Genomic DNA, 15,000 nt, shown 5'->3' on the forward strand with positions numbered 1-15,000 from the left:
CACCCTGCCTTGTTCCCATACAGACCTCCTCCTCCTCACCACACCCTGCCTTGTTCCCATACAGACCTCCTCCTCCTCCTCACCACACCCTGCCTTGTTCCCATACAGACCTCCTCCTCCTCCTCACCACACCCTGCCTTGTTCCCATACAGACCTCCTCCTCACCACTACACCCTGCCTTGTTCCCATACAGACCGGGCCGAACACACATTAAATACAGACTGATCACTTTGGACACAAGCTGCCAATTTCAGTCCCGACTTGTTTATCCCATTTAGATCAGTTCCTCCGGAAAGAGATAAACAAATAACGAACGTACTGCAATAAGCAAGGTTGGGTGCTGCTAACGGATTACGTGTAACTGCATTACTGTTTAAAATGACGACGATGTGGTACCGGTGATCAGGAAATGGATGATCAGACTGCAGATACTTTTGGAAAACTAGGGATTTCTTCTTGGATTACTCGATGTAGACGACAAAAAAAACATTATACTAAATTGTCGGTTTTTACCCTCCAGTTCAGTTCTGTACGTTTACTGTTAACTGAACCACAAAGGCCACAGCGAAGTGGCAGCTACGGACAACCTGTGGGCGGAAAAAAGATTTCTTTTCGCGGTTTGTAGGAAATGCTACGAAATTGGATGTGCAACATTTCACAGCTGTGTGTCTCCGTTCCATGTCTTTCCTCACGGCGTCAAGAAGGGGTCATGATGGTAACAGCTTAAAGGAGAGACAGGGACAGGACGCGTGAACACTTAAGGTAACTAACTTGCGTTCAGCGTTTCTCTGATTGGCCACGACGCTCAATTTATACGCATGGAAGTATTGACTACGCCGTAACGAATCATTAAAAAAAGATACCGTTAACTGGAATATGTTGTGCCTTTACACATATGTTGGATTATGTAATTGGTTTGTCATGACAAACAAATAAAAAAATCGCGATTTACCCGGTGGCTACAACAACACACAGTGACTGCATGTAGTCACTGTGTGTTGTTGTAGCCACCGGGTAAATCGCGATTTTTTTTTTTTTATTTGTTTGTCATGACAAACCAATTACATAATCCAACATATGTGTAAAGGCACAACATATTCCAGTTAACGGTATCTTTTTTAAATGATTCGTTACGGCGCAGTCAATACTTCCATGCATTCGGGACCTCCATGTTTTGGGGGTATTCATCAGACAAATCGGATCCGGGATTCGGCTCCCATCAGTCGGGCAAGAACTGCGGGTTTTCAGCCTCTCTCCTCTCTCCTGGAGCTTAAGGGGGAGCTTAGTATTCCTGCCTCTGAGGAGGTGGCTACAACAACACACAGTGACTACATGCAGTCACTGTGTGTTGTTGTAGCCACCGGGTAAATCGCGATTTTTTTATTTGTTTGTCATGACAAACCAATTACATAATCCAACATATGTGTAAAGGCACAACATATTCCAGTTAACGGTATATTTTTTTAATGATTCGTTACGGCGTAGTCAATACTTCCATGCGTATAAATTGAGGAAGGCGAGAACACTCTGCCGCTCTGCCGCGCGCTGCAACACACAGTCAGAGCGGCAGGCGTGGATAAGGGGGCGTGCTAGCGCGCGGTCACGTGGGCGTCGTGGCCAATCAGAGAAACGCTGAACGAAACGCTGAACGCAAGTTAGTTACCTTAAGTGTTCACGCGGACAGGACAGTCTTATCAATACTCTCTCTACCAGACTGGCTGTTTGTTTCCTGTCAGGGAATCATTTGTTAGATTGTTACTAAAAATCTGGTTATTTTTCATTTGAGGTTTTGGTATTTTTGCTTCTATCATGGTATTAAAAAAAATACCTTCTTCAGGGTCTTTTCATATCAACTAACCTGCGACTTGTGACCCAGGTATGTTTGCACATAGATGCAACCGTTTACTGTTTACCGTTTACCACACACACACACACACACACACACACACACATACACACACACACACACACACACACACACACACACACACACACACACACACACACACACACACACACACACACACACACACACACACACACACACACACACACACACACACACACTCACTCACTCACTCACTCACTCACTCACACAATCACATATATACATGGACGGACACACACACAGACACATGGACATGAACGGACAAACACACACACACACACACACACACACACACACACACACACACACACACACACACACACACACACGTGCCAGTGAAGTGTCCTCGACCACCTGTGTATGGTCCGGCAGGCCTCCAGCCCTGCCACCCCCACCCTAACAGACCACATGACGCAGGGACCCCCCAAAAATACACCTTCTAATTGGTCCTGGCCGTACATACTAACTGGCAGGCTTAGCGCTCGAAGAGGGGCCCGGTAGTCTAGCTCTGGATGGTCTCTGCACTCATGGACAGACACACACACACACACACATGTACGCACAGATACACATACACACACACACACACTGGCTTTAGTCTAATTAGCGCCGGTATTTTCAGGGCTTGTTTGCGTAAATTGGAAATGTGTGATGTGAATTAAAATATGGCCGGGGTATTTGTTACCCGTTAAAAAAAAAAGAAAGAGAGGGGTTTCACCTTGCCCCCTTTGTTGGGGCTCATACGAAAGTAATTTAGCACAGAGAGAGAAAGAGAGAGAAAGAGAGGGAGAGGGAGAGAGAGAGAGGGAGGGAGGGAGGGAGGGAGGGAGGGAGGGAGGGAGGGAGGGAGGGAGGGAGGGAGGGAGGGAGGGACATTCCGCTTGGCCCAGAGTGAGAGGCACTGTGGGTGTCTGAGGGCCCTCGCTGCCAGTAATTGCTTCCATATAGGACCCATCCAGGACTGCTATGGTCTCACACTCACACTCACACACACACACACACACACACACACACACACACACACACACACACACACACACACACACACACACACACACACACACACACACACACACACACACACACACACACACACAATTATGTGTCCCATACTTCCCTTCGTAAACGCAGACCTTTATCCAGAAAATTCCACGTACTGTTGTAGGAGGTAAGACATTACTGTACAACACGACACACACTGTTCTGGACTGTATCTAAGTGTTCTATCTAGTACAGTATCCTCATGTAAGAACAGACAGCACAGAGCTACTGGGGGGAAGAGTCTCGGGGTATACTGTACGATGAAGTGAGTTTGTTTAGACGAGTCGCGAAGGCCAATAAAAGACTAACAATGATGATGATGATGATGATATCCAGACTGTATCCAGAGCTCGTTTCGAATTAGAGCGAGTCGGTATGAACTGAGAGGAATTTGCATGTTTACAAAAACAAAGATTAGTGCAAATGCAAAACAAAGATGTGTATCAGTTAAAGGAGTTAGTCTGTGGAATCGTGTTGAAAAATAAATGACAATGTGTATATGTGTAATAATAAAATAAATAAATAAATAAATAAATAAATAAATAAATAAATAAATAAATAAATAAATAAATAAATAAATAAATAAATAAATACAAATAAAAAATATATATATATTTAAGAATAAGATGATTAACAAATGTATGTTTTGATTAACAAAACTAACTTTTGAGTATATAAAATATACTGTACATATGTAAAAATACATATATATTTTCAGTGTATACATTTAAAGGGATCTGTACAAAATAATTCATTAAAAATGGTAGATGCAATAAGCAAAGGTTTCAGCCTACACCTTTATACAGTAACTTTGTCATTGTCGCTGTTTCACTGTTGCACAAGTTGGAAATGACCTAACTAAACTAAACTAAACTAATAATGATAATGATACAACTACAGACTAGGCCCTTTTCACAGCAGCCATTTTGCTTGTCATAGGTGGGTAAACAAAGGTAGATACTAGATCCCATTTTTACATTTATTTTTTATTTGTAGGTAGTGGGAGTGGTTAAGGTTATGGTTAGGGATATGATAGGGATAGGTTAAAACCTATTAAAACCCTTCGCAGCTTGGTCAAAAACTGACGACTCCCAATAAAATGCTGAATGGATCTAGCATCTACCATAAACAAAGGTGTAATCATATATATATATATAGTAGTAGTATAATAATGAATATTCTATATCTATGGTTACAGAATAATTACAGAAAAAACCATCTATGACAAAAAGTCTAAATTGCTGCTGTGAAAAAGGACTACTACTTTTTTTGCTACACTACTGTTGAATTCCTCTTGTCCACCCATGAGAGGAGTTGTTTGACGGTTTGTTGTACAGAATATACCCTATTTCACTGTCTACAACTATCACCACAGGATGGACTACTTATGTAGGGTAGGATTGATGCAGGAATCTGGACTTCTACTGTATCTATAAAGAGTTGATAACAAAGTAAAAGCTACCGATAGCTGGTACTGTGGATGGTTTCTGGTTAGGCCTGGGCAATGTTCCATTATTCAAATGTGTGCTTATTGTACAGTAGTTGGTCTCAGAGCTATTTGTCTGAGATACTTCAGTGTGTGAAAGAGTTCTTACCCATTACAAAAGGCAGGGATCAATCCTGGGTCCTGTCTTTTTACCATTATATAAATATTATTGTCTCATCTATGAGGGGCTGTCAAGTTCATCTTTATGCGGATGACACTATTGTCTATTGTATTGCTGTACAATTAGCCATTGAGAAACTGCAACTCTCATTTAATGTGCCTACAAGATGAGCTTATTGGTCTTAAGCTTGCACTTAAAGGGGAACTATCTTATAAATGGCCTTTTTGAGTGTTTAGCATTGTTTCCTAGCTATGTGAACTTATATTAATATGATCTATGTCTAATTCTCATATTGGCGCATTCTTCCAATTCTCCTCTCACAATATTCACCCTCACTGAACTGAGTCATCTGAAAATGTGATGATTTGTGATGTCAGAAAGATACCACTGCATGATAATGGCGAGGTACATGATGAGCTGCACACAGTGGTTTAGGAGCCCAGGCTCAAAACGGCTCGAGATCTTGAGGTAGAAAAATGCTGTTTTTGAGGACTTGATTAGAAATACAAAACAATGAATAAAAAAAAAATAATATTACAGAGGTGTTCCATAGACTCACAGGAATTGTGTAAAAGTGCCCAAATAGTGAAAGAAATAGTAAAATAGTTCCCCTTTAATGCAAATAAAACAAAATCCACGATGTTCTCTAGGGCTAGAGATATTGTTTACAATAAATTGCATATATCGACCATGAATGGGTCTGACATCGAGAGAGTTACAGAATACAAATATCTTGGCATCTGGCTTGATGAGACATTTAAATACCATATAGACAATCTTGCCAGTAAACTGCAGCAAACATTGGCTTCTTGCAGGAACAGGAACAGCTTCCCGATGATTAGCAGAAAGAGGGTCGTTGAAGCAGTTTTTCTATCTGTCTTGGATTATGGAGAGGTGCTCCATAATAGTCATGCTACTGCTTCTGTTCTTAAAGCCTTGGATTCTGTACATCACTCAGCTCTCAGATTTATCACCGGCGATAGTTATAGTACTCACCATTGTAGCCTGTACAATAACTTTGGGTGGTCCTCTCTGGCAGAGAGATGTGTTTTGCACTGGCATCTATTTTTATATAAAGCCATTGTTAGAAATTGTTCCCGTTATATCACTTAATTATTGGACTGGACCTCTGGACCTTATCATACTCTCTCCAAATTGGTTTACACTTCAAACCCCCAGAGTTTACACTGAAATTGGGAAATCTGCGTTTAGCTTCTGTGCCCCCGACACGTGGAACATCTTCCAATGTGCATTAAAAAAAACACATGTTAGTGTCCTTTGGACAGTTGACATATTTAATGACCAACCATTTAACACCAGTCTGCAGTTGTTTTAATAGTTTTATTGATTGACTTTCTGTGTTGTTGTTTTTTTGTATATATTATGTACTGTATTTCTCCACATTGAAATACAGTTGAATTATCAATGTCAAATTTCCCACGGGATAGAATACAATTGATGTCCATCATATTTAACTGTATGGTAATGGGATATGTGATACAGAATCAAACTGGAATTTCAATTTGAGATTATAAATTATTTCAGAAATTGTGAGAAATGTGACATAATTATTTACTGTTTAGCATTAATCGTAGACTGTCATGATTCATGATATATAAAAGAATATATAAAAGAATAAAATGATAATAATAATAACAAAAAAAAAAAAAAAAACGATAACACAGATGATGATTGATAAATAGCAATCGATTTCCCTGCCATATCTTGGGTTTGTATTAAAACAGTCTAGAAGGACCAGTGAATTCTGATACTTAGGTGGTGTTTTTGGCTCTGATCTGGAGAGAGGAAGGGAAAGACACAGAAGCCAAGGACCACACAGGCCCTCTCTGCCGCAAATATACTGTACCCCTCTCTCTCTCTCTCTCTCTCTCTCTCTCTCTCTCTCTCTCTCTCTCTCTCTCTCTCTCTCTCTCTCTCTCTCTCTCTCTCTATGTCTCTCTCTCTGTCTGTCTGTCTGTCTTTCACATGTCTTTCACTGACCTGTCTCTCTCGGTCTGTATCTCCCTCTCTCTCTGTCAATCACTCTTTCAATCACTCCTTTCTCTTTCTCCATCTCCCTCTCTTTTTCTCTGTCAACAATCTCTCTCTCTCTCTCTCTCTCTCTCTCTCTCTCTCTCTCTCTCTCTCTCTCTCTCTCTCTCTCTCTCTCTCTCTCTCGCTCTCTCTAGGGCAATAATCAGTGTCTGAATCTGAAAAGCAGATGCTTGGCCAGCATGCACTCCGATTGTTGGTGATGCGCGCGTGCTGCACGCACGCACACACACACACACACACACACACACACACACACACACACACACACGCACACACACACACACACACACACACACACACACACACACACACACACACACACACACACACACACACACACACACACACACACACACACACACAGAGAGAGAGAGAGAGAGAGAGAGACACACTCGTGCACGTGTGCATGCACAATTAACAGACTAACTATAAGGGGTCAAATGTTTCACAAACACGCGCACCAGTTCATCAAACGCCAGCAGCTACCTAAGACTTCTAAGATCCTCTGAACCTAAACTCTAAACCTCTGAATGCACACCAACAATTTACATAAACTCACAATGGAGACACAGGCGTTACACACTGGTGGGGCGGTGTGGCTCAGGGGTAGAGCGGGTCGTCCAATGATCGAAGGGTTGGTGGTTCGAATCCCGCTCAAGCCCATGTCCATCCCACTGCCGTTGTGTCCTTGGGCAAGACACTTAACCTACTTGTCACGTATGAATGTGTATGCATGTGAATGAATGTTGGTGGTGGTCGGAGGGGCCGTAGGCGATGATTATTCGCCACGCTTCCGTGAGTCTGCCTCAGGGCAGCTCTGGCTGCAATTGTAGCTTACCACCACCGGTATGACTGTGTATGAACGAATAATGGACTCTGTAAGCGCTCTGGGGTCACTGGGGTGTCATGAAGAGCGCTATATAAATCCAATCCATTATTATTATTATATGTAACACCTAGGTTCCGCGCTGGTGGTGGTAATGTAATGTAATATGTAATGTAATGTAATAATGATAATAATAATAATGTTATATTTTCCATTGATCTATTTAGACTATAGGAAAGGCAAAATAGGTGGCACTGATGCCCACCATCCAAGCCCCTAGAAGTGGGGGTTGGGGATTATGGGAGGTGGAGGTTTGCCCAGGAACGTCGAGGAACCCTCTGCTCTTTATGATAGACACCCTGGGTTCTTAAACCTCTCAGCATGCAACGGCCCACATGTGGGCCCTCTTGTGGACGATTTGCCCACCAGCCCTATTTGTTACCTGTTAATAGCCGTTTCAGGCGACAAAATACGTTCAGCGGTTCTCGAGTTACATGCCGATATGTGAGGCGAGCGCCGAAGTAGACGGCAGACCTTTTATTTTTTCAAATACCACTACCGACTCTCGAGCCTCTACCTCCATCAATCATTTGGCGATCTCGAGCATTATTGGAAAGGGTTGTAACCAATGAGTAGGGCTTTCCAATGGTATCCCATGTGGGAATGAGCGTATCAGGGATCTAGGTGAAAAGTCACAAGCCAAAACAGAAAGAGAATTCTCCGTCGAATGCATTAAAGTCTATGAGAACGTTTTCTGAGCTCTCTCACCTTTTACCAAAACCGCTTGTAATCACTAATTTCTGAACGGATTTGTATGAAATGTGGACATGTACTACACAAGACGTCAGGCTATGGACCCAGGGTGTTTTCTCAGCCATACCAATTTTTGGGGAAATACTACTAAAAGTGAATTTTCTTTATTGTATTCAGAATGTCTTCTTTCAAAAGAGACCAGGCTCATGCATGTGCTATAAGTATAAAGTATAGTATTTTGGTTTGCAAAAGAAGTATGCAGTCCTCAAAATACTAAAACTAAAATGGCCACTTTTGGGGCCGATTGTTTTAAAGACCAAAGTGAGTGAATCGAACCCCTAACTCTGGTGAGCAATGCCAGTTGAGTTTGAATATCTCTGACGTCATCAGAGGACACTGAATCCTTGTGTTAATTACAGATGAAAAGAAAAGCAATCCCTATTGCAATCCCTATCTACATTTTTACAACTACAACTACATCATTTAATTAGCAATTAGAAATCCTGAAAGGAACAGAGCCTGCTCACTTGCCAGACACTCATTTAGACAAATCACAAATAAATGCACATCCACTGTGAAGAATGCCAAAACTGACTTATAAATAAACCGATTATTTAGATCTGGCCACCGGCTCTTATTCAGATCCATTCAAGTTTTGGAAAGCTGTGAACTTTAATAAAAGTAAGACTCTTACCTAAATGTAATGCTTGTCTAATTACAGAACAAAAATAGATTCACCAAGCTTTTAACAAGCACTTTGCTAGTGCTGGGCACTCATTCAAAAACAACTTTGCGGGCCCCCTTCTGGTGGGCATGATGATCGAGATGATCATATGCAGGCTGTGATGCATAATCTCCAGTTCCACTTTCAGCAGTTTTCTACTAATGTTGTTCTGGAAGCATTACAATCCATTGATGCAATGAAATCAACTGGAGAGGATAGACTAGATAATGTCCCCCTCAAACTACCTGCTCCATTAGTTACAGAGCAAATAACACATGTATTTAATATTTTTCTATTAACAGGTAGATTTCCAAATGCTTGGAAAACGGCCCATGTAACCCCCTTGCATAAAGGTGGAAACAGACGTGACCTAAATACATTCCAAGAATTACTGTCCAATCTCCAAGCTATCCTGCTTAGCAAAACCCCTGGAATTATTGGTAAATAGCCAAGACAAAGCACTTTGACTTGCATGAATTTAACCACTACCTTAGTTATGAATTAAATGAATAAAAAGAAATTGCCTTCTTTGATTGTCACCCTACTCTACCTATTACATGCTTCTGTCGGGGATAGACCCTTAGCTTAATCTGGTTAGTTCAGTTAGGATGTCTGTTTATTGCTCCCATGTCTGGTTATTGCGGACATGGGAGCTTTTCTAACCCTTGTCCCTGTCTCTGCTGTCACTCCTCTGCCTCAAACAGGTTCTGACCACCACTGGTGCCATGGATCTGCTTCATGCCATCTTCAGTCTGACCTACAACGTCTAACCATGCCCGCTCTACTTCAACTTGTTCTACTTCAGGTGGTTCTCCTGTCCCTCGGGGAAATGACTCTGATATTTTGAGCTCCAAGCCAAGCCTTTATCTTATTTTCATACCAGTGCTCGTATTCCTAAGTTTTTTTTTGTTCTTAGCTCTTTTTAGTTTAATTTTAAAATGTTCTTATGTACTTTAGATAATAGATACTATTGCTACCATGTATGTATGTATATGTTTCATTTAGGGCTGTCACGATTCGTCACCCAAGTCGACGCCATCGACTATGAAATTTCGTCGATTTGCATATTCATGATCGACACATCGTATTGTAATTGTATGTGCCTTTTGCAGTGGAAATGGCAAACGTTCAAAGTCATAACATGTGCAACGTGTATTCTAACTAATGTGCAGTGAATCACGTTCAAAATATAAATAACTTCTATTAAACCACTATTCGTGATTCTGCCTAGAGCCAGGACTCGACAGTCACAGTGCGTGTTTCACTAGAATTTTGATAACTTCCGTGTTTCGCTCCAGCTGGAAGGGAGGGGCTGAGTCCGCTACCCCCACCTTCAATTTTAGAAGCTATGGCAGCTCTTCAGCCTTGCGTTCTACAGCCTGTGACAACTCATCTTGCGAGTCGCGTTGTTTCTCCGTAAACTCTGCGAGCGGGTCCAATAAATGCGTCTAACATGCTTTATATCCTGGCCATTACTGTATCGCAAAAGTTACACTATAAAAACTCTTAACTAGTTGATGATAATAAATATTTTACTTCATTAGCAAACATATTGTAAAATCATTAAGTCTGCTAAAAGCTATTCTCCCTCCCATGTGTGTGTGCATACATTTACTATAGGCTACTCTTTTTAACATGGATTAGGCTAATTAACCTCTTACCATGCACCGGCCCGAAATTGGGCCGCCATGCTCATGCACACACGTCGCGGCACTTTGCGAGCCCAGACTTCAGAACACATGGCGGTCCATGGCAGAAATGGATTTTGGAACTATTTTTTTTGGCGCACGTTTTATTCAAGCCTCTCTCAAACACTCATTTCTGAACCGATTTTTATAAAATTTGGACCTGTACTACATACAGTAAGACTGTTTGTGTTTTCCAGCTCATACCTATATGCTGGAATAATGGAATATGGAATCTTGCAACCACTAAACAAAAATGTGAGTACATGAGTTCAACTCAAGTACAAACCTCTGTTACTCTTTTTCATTAGCAGTAACACTAATGATTTGCATTAGTAACTTCAGAATGTTATCTTTCAAAATAGACCAGGCTCATGCAGGTGCTATAAGTATAAAGTATAAAGCTAAGCTTTGCAAAAAAAGTATGCAGTCCTCAAGTTCAAGTAAAAAATTGCCACTTTTCTGCCAGCCTGTTAAGCTCTTTAGCCTGAGCGGTCCACCGGTGGACCGCAGATGACATCACATCATAAATCAATCTCTCCAGACTGTATGACATAATGTTGTGTTTTTCTTCCACATGTAGCCAATAGTAAAGACCCTAATCCTGTCAAAACAGCAGTCATAGTGTATATTTTCAACAATACGTTTGTTTATCAATAGGTTAAAGTGTTATTAGTGAGATTTTAGTTTATGGAATGTGTTCATAATTTAGGGAATATCCGCCATTTAGAATTTGCGTCGCAATTTGGTTTGTAGTCATATGAGGAGAGGACATCCAGAGCTCTCAATGAGCGTTGACATTTCGAAAAACTACATTACACAGCGAATGCCAGCTTCCTGCAAGCAAATAACTTGTGGATGAATTTTTTTTATTTCTCTTATTTTTCAGGATTATCTACCACAAAACGGAACGTTATTGGCATAGATTGGAGCGCAGTTAGTTTGTCTACCTTCTGTGAACGTTCAGCAACCATCTGCGTTGCAATCCGATTCAAAATGGCGGACCTGTCTAAAAAATTAAGAAAACTGACTGTATTTACAGTAGATTTCATTCACGGTTCTTGCTGCACGCCTGGTGATACTAAATCCAAATCGAACTCTGCCATTTGAAAGAGGAGATTTGGCCCGATCCATAGATGTGCAATTTGGCTATAATAAGGTCATTTATAGGCCTGATATTCTATATTCTATAATAATATTTCAAATTGAATGTGTACGGATGATTGGCTTTGATTCAAATGCTTGCAGTTGGTTTCAGAGTTACTTATCTGAGAGACTCAAATGTGTAAAAATAGGAAATGCCCAGTCAGAATTTCTATCCATTACAAAAGGTGTCCCACAGGGATCAACTCTTTACCATTTATATTAAAACATATATATTGTCTCATCTTTGAAGGGCTGTCAAGTGCATCTTAATCTCTGTTAGCTATTGTATTGCAGATTGTGTGAAATTAGTTACTGAGAATCTGCAACACTCTTTTAATGCTTTACAAGACGCACGTATTAGTCTCAAATTGGTGCTAAATACTGTGCTGTGTTATTCTCTAGAGCTATATAACCTATATATATATAGGTTACAATGACAAATCTACTGTGAATGGGTCCGACATGGAAAGAGTCATAGAATAAAAAAAATACCTTGGTAGATTTACATTTAAATACCATGTGAACGTTCTTGTCAGTAAATTGCGGCAAAAGATAGGATTTCTGTACAGAACTAGCTTCCCAATTTTTGGTTTGTTTTTGATTACAGAGATGTGACTTATAGACATACGGCAGTTTCCACTCGTAAGCCATTAGACTCTGTATATCATTCAGCCATCAGAGTTATCACCAGTGATAGTTATAGTACTCACCAGTGTGTCCTGTACAAGTAGGTTGGGTGGTCCTCTTTGGTGGAAAGAGGAGATTTGCACTGGCATTTATTTTATATGAAGGCATAATTGGAGATTGCCCAAACTACATTGCCTCATTATTGGAATGGACCTCTGGACTCTATGGTACATGAAAACATGACTAGCTTACACTTAAAGTGTCTAGAGTTTATACTGCACTTGGATCTGCGTATGGCTTCTGAGCTACTGAATCATGATGTGAGTCAAAATAAAGTTTTAATGGAAACAGATTTAATTTCAAGGAGCTGTAATTAACACAACTATGATTCAGTGTCCTCTGATGACATCACAGGAGGACTATTCAAATTGATTAACTCTGAATAACTGTAAAACTAAATGAACGTGTGCAAAATAGTTTAGAGCCTTGGGGTATGTGTGGGATTATGTGCAAAATATGTATTTTCGGTGAAGTGTCCCTTTAAACGACAAAGTTGGCAGAGCAACGCACTATATTTTAATGCCCCACTAATATGCCATAATTAGACATTTGCAATTGAGGTTTTATTATATTTCTACTTACCATCGGACAAAACTGAAGTCATCATCAAATACTTAGAGAGAGAGAGAGAGAGAGAGAGAGAGAGAGAGAGAGAGAGAGAGAGAGAGAGAGAGAGAGAGAGAGAGAGAGAGAGAGAGAGAGAGAGAGAGAGAGAGGTGGTGACTGTGAAATACAGTAATTTAAGAGCAGACAGATCAGTTTTGCCATTCCAACTGGTTACAGACATTTTACCAGGTGCAAAAACCCATAACCTATGAATAACCCAGTTCTCAGGCTTGGGCTGATCTAAACAGCAGTGGAGCCAACTACATTAAACTCCAAGCTTTACTGGGTTCTACTGGAGTTTAAATGGCATATGGACTTCGTGTGTGTGTGTGTGTGTGTGTGTGTGTGTGTGTGTGTGTGTGTGTGTGTGTGTGTGTGTGTGTGTGTGTGTGTGTGTGTGTGTGTGTGTGTGTGTGTGTGTGTGTGTGTGTGTGTGTGTGTGTGTGTGTGTAGGTGTGTGTGTGTGTGTGTGTGTGTGTGTGTGTGTGTGTGTGTGTGTGTGTGTGTGTGTGTGTGTGTGTGTGTGTGTGTGTGTGTGTGTGTGTGTGTGTGTGTGTGTGTGTGTGTGTGTGTGTGTGTGTGTGTGTGTGTGTGTGTGTGTGTGTGTGTGTGTGTGTGTGTCTGTGCATCTGTGTGAATACGAGGTGTGTGTATGTGTGTGTGTGTATAAGAGAGAGGTTCAAAGCGCTAACGTGACTGAGACCACTTGAGAGAGTTAGCACGGTAGGCTGAACAGGTGTGGAGACACTAAAAGAGATGAAGTCACTGAGGTTGCCTTACACGCACACACACGCACACACACACACACACATTCACCCTCACACTCACTCTCTTCTATACGCACCCACAACACAGTCCATTGCTCTTTACTTCTCATAAACTACACACACACACACACACACACACATTCCCAACTGAGCAGTTATTTTAAATGACTGTGCGCCTGTGTGACTGAATCAGCTGAGCTCACAAATCAACGGCATGCCGGGTTAGTTGAAGATTTCCAGTGAAGTGGCAGGATGTGTGTGTGTGTGTGTGTGTGTGCGTGCGTGCGTGCGTGCGTGCGTGTGTGTGTGTGTGTGTGTGTGTGTGTGTGTGTGTGTGTGTGTGTGTGTGTGTGTGTGTGTGTGTGTGTGTAATGCATGCACATTACAATAAACAAACTGATAAAAGGACTTGCCTGCCCTCTCCTGACCCTAGCTAGTGGATCTTTGGGGATATGATCCAACATATGTCATCATCCATTCATTGTGATAATGCACTTCAATGGGTAGAGCAAGGCACGAACACAGCCAAGCGTAGGGGTTCCATTCCAATGGATAGCTCAATGTAGGGGTGGACGGTATGGTCTAAAATTTATATCACGGTATAATTTGAAGCATAGACGGTAACGGTATATATCACGGTATCATCGTTTTTGATAAATTTTTTTTTTTTTTTATATAATTTTTTTTTTTTTTTTTATATAAAATATATATATTATATAATTAGACTTGTACTTGTATTATCTGCGAGACATCGCCACCACGCAACAAGCTCCACTGTCTGTGTGTACATTAGTAGCCTCTAGCTACGGCCAGGATTCTCCGGAGCTGCAGCTGGACCTATACTCGAGTAGCCTCGAGCTACGGCCAGGATTCACCGGCGCTGCAGCTGGGCCCTAGTATTGGTATAACGTTAAATCACATTCACAAGCCCTCAGCTCGAATACGCATCGAATCAGTGTTATAAGACATTGATATCAGGAGCTATCTGTAGCTACTGCTAGCCGGATATATAACGTTAATACAACGCCTCAGTGAATTATTTAGTTCAATGGGACATTTCGTTTTGAACGGTGAACTAACTTGTGTTAACGTGAGCTAACGGCTAACGGAGCTATCATACACGTCTACTCTCTACTAGACTTGATGGAGCGTTTGTTGATGTCAGGAGCTATCGGTAGCTGGCCGACTAGATACCGTTCGGTTAGACAATGCCTC

Source organism: Notolepis coatsorum (genome assembly GCF_963971535.1).
Source record: "Notolepis coatsorum genome assembly, chromosome: 7".
Classification (NCBI taxonomy): domain Eukaryota; kingdom Metazoa; phylum Chordata; class Actinopteri; order Aulopiformes; family Paralepididae; genus Notolepis; species Notolepis coatsorum.